General features: G+C 40.2%; 1 pseudogene; it reads right to left on the bottom strand.

Annotated features, from left to right (window-relative positions):
- Positions 1-726: 726 nt before the first annotated feature.
- On the bottom strand, positions 727-1,238 carry LOC149153382 (uncharacterized; annotated as a pseudogene).
- Between the last annotated feature and the right edge of the window lie 1,065 nt (positions 1,239-2,303).

Raw genomic sequence — 2,303 nt, 5'->3', positions numbered from 1 at the left:
AGCTTTAAAAAATCACACCACTTTGTTTACTTGTAAAAAAGGGTATTATTAACTTGTAATTTTTAAGTCTAAAATATTTATGTGTTATGAAAACCACAAAATTCATCCATCTCATATATATATATATATATATATATATATATATATATTTCCAAGAAAGAAAAAATCAACAACTTTCTATTAATAAAAAGTTGTTTAGATATAACATGCATATAACATATGTTCAAGTATATCCCCATAAAACATATGACTGATATTTCAACATATTTCAGAAAAACCTAAGAACAAGCCCAAGGACACCAATAAAATGTGTAAAAAAGGCTTGATAAATAACCCCATAGGGAGCACTAATTATAGCCCGACAACAAGCAACCACACATTACGATGTCAATGCTGGAAGGTACTCTGATTGACAAGAAACAAACCATAAGATATTCTGACCGGTCAAGGAGACCAACAAACGCCAGAAGATACTATGACCGACAAAAGTCCCAGAGATGCTTTGACAAGCCCATCAGAACTTAGCAGGTTAAGAAATTACCAACTCTGGACCAGTTGCCTAGGTGTGCCATAGCACCTTCATCCATAGCCAGAGAAACCACCATGCAAGAAGCCATTAGGCACACCGACTGCATAACCGCCAGGAGGCCCAACATACCCTGTAGACCTAAGAACCATACCTTCATGGATATGTTAGTCTCGGGAAAAAATACCAAAGTCAACACACTAATAACAACTTCCCCTGCCACGGCTACCATCCCCACCACCGCCACCGATGGTGCAGTCTCTCACAAAGCGGCCAAACTCTCTGCACTTGTAACAACTTCCATGACCGCTGCTACCACCTCCTCTGCCTCCTCCACATCAACCACCTCGATGAACACTGCCACCTCCGATCCACCCACGGCCATGTGATATCCACTGCCTTTGAAACCTATGCCACTGCTGTAAACACCACCGCCGAAGCTTCCACCACCCCTATCGCCACCTCGACCTCCATTGTCACCTCCATTGTTAACCTGGATGAAGGCTCCATCAGGCCCCCTACCATTAAGGGCCTTGATACTTTCACCATTCACAGGCTCGATTGTGTACTCGACGACCTCTCCCTTGGTGAACGATTGAAACCAATTGGAGTGAACAAACTGGTCCTCTTTGCCATCATCAAGGGTTATGAAACCATAAACCTTAGTTGAATCAAACAAATTAACCTTCCTTGATCTCTTCCCCTCAAACATGGTTCGAATATATCAGAGAAACAACCAACAAAGAACTAAAAAACCCTCAGATCCAACCCCTCTCGACACATAAACTCCAAAGTTAAGACCACCTAGTTACTAATGAAGACCCACTACTCTGCCTTTGTGCAAATGATGCAAATACATGTGCTTTGTGCAAAACAAATTTCTCCTATAAATAGGGTTTCAATCGCCCCCTTTAGAACCAAACTCCTTTTGTGGCTCAACTTTGCATCACACTAGGCTTTGTTTTGCTTTAACAACACACTCTGGTAGCTTCTGCGTAGAGGGAACTCTCGGCCACTCTCACCCACCCGACTCACCTAGCTGCACAACCATAAAGCACTAAACCCTCAACTTCATTCTTATTAGTCCCTGGCTTCAACAACACAAGGACTATAGCATTTGTTCAACATTGAACAAGCATTAACTTTCTTTTTCCAACCACATTATTGAATGTTTCAACCAATATTTTATAAGAAATATGCATTCAAACAAATTTTTATCCAAAATTTTAGATTCAACATCTTATTGTAGGCAAAAGAGGATGATTTTCATGATTATTGTTAAAACTTAAGATAAGAAGTTTGAAATTTCATCTCAATGTCAATTTAATGCTGGTTGGGATATAACATTACTTCATAATCATTTAATGTTTTAATGGAAAACATTTCAAAGTAAAGTTTATAACTGCTATACATATCCAAACTTTTGAAACTGCCATAAATATCCAAAGTTTGAAATTGCCACGCTTCCAGCAGACCACTTTCTAAGGCTTCCAGCAGTAGGGCATCTACCAATGCTTCTCGCCACGTGTCACCTCTTCTATCTGCCTGCCCCATCTTCATTCCACTGCTCTTCTACCCCCTCTTCTGCCTCTTTAATCCAATTCCTCGAAGAGCCCCCTCTTCTGCTTCTTCAATCCATCGCAGGGAAGTTTGCAGATAATTTGCATCTCAATATCGCAGCCCTACATCACAATTTTGGAGAAAAACCGCATCACAAATTGGACTATGTTGCATGCATTGTATTTGGATTGAACCTACATCAAGGTTTATCACAATT

Source organism: Pinus tabuliformis, chromosome 9, assembly GCF_031772625.1.
Source record: "Pinus tabuliformis cultivar Carrire ecotype Pingquan chromosome 9, CPIR1, whole genome shotgun sequence".
Lineage (NCBI taxonomy): Eukaryota > Viridiplantae > Streptophyta > Pinopsida > Pinales > Pinaceae > Pinus > Pinus tabuliformis.
Note: the sequence above shows the minus strand (reverse complement) of the source record. Positions and strands in the feature narration are given on the sequence as shown.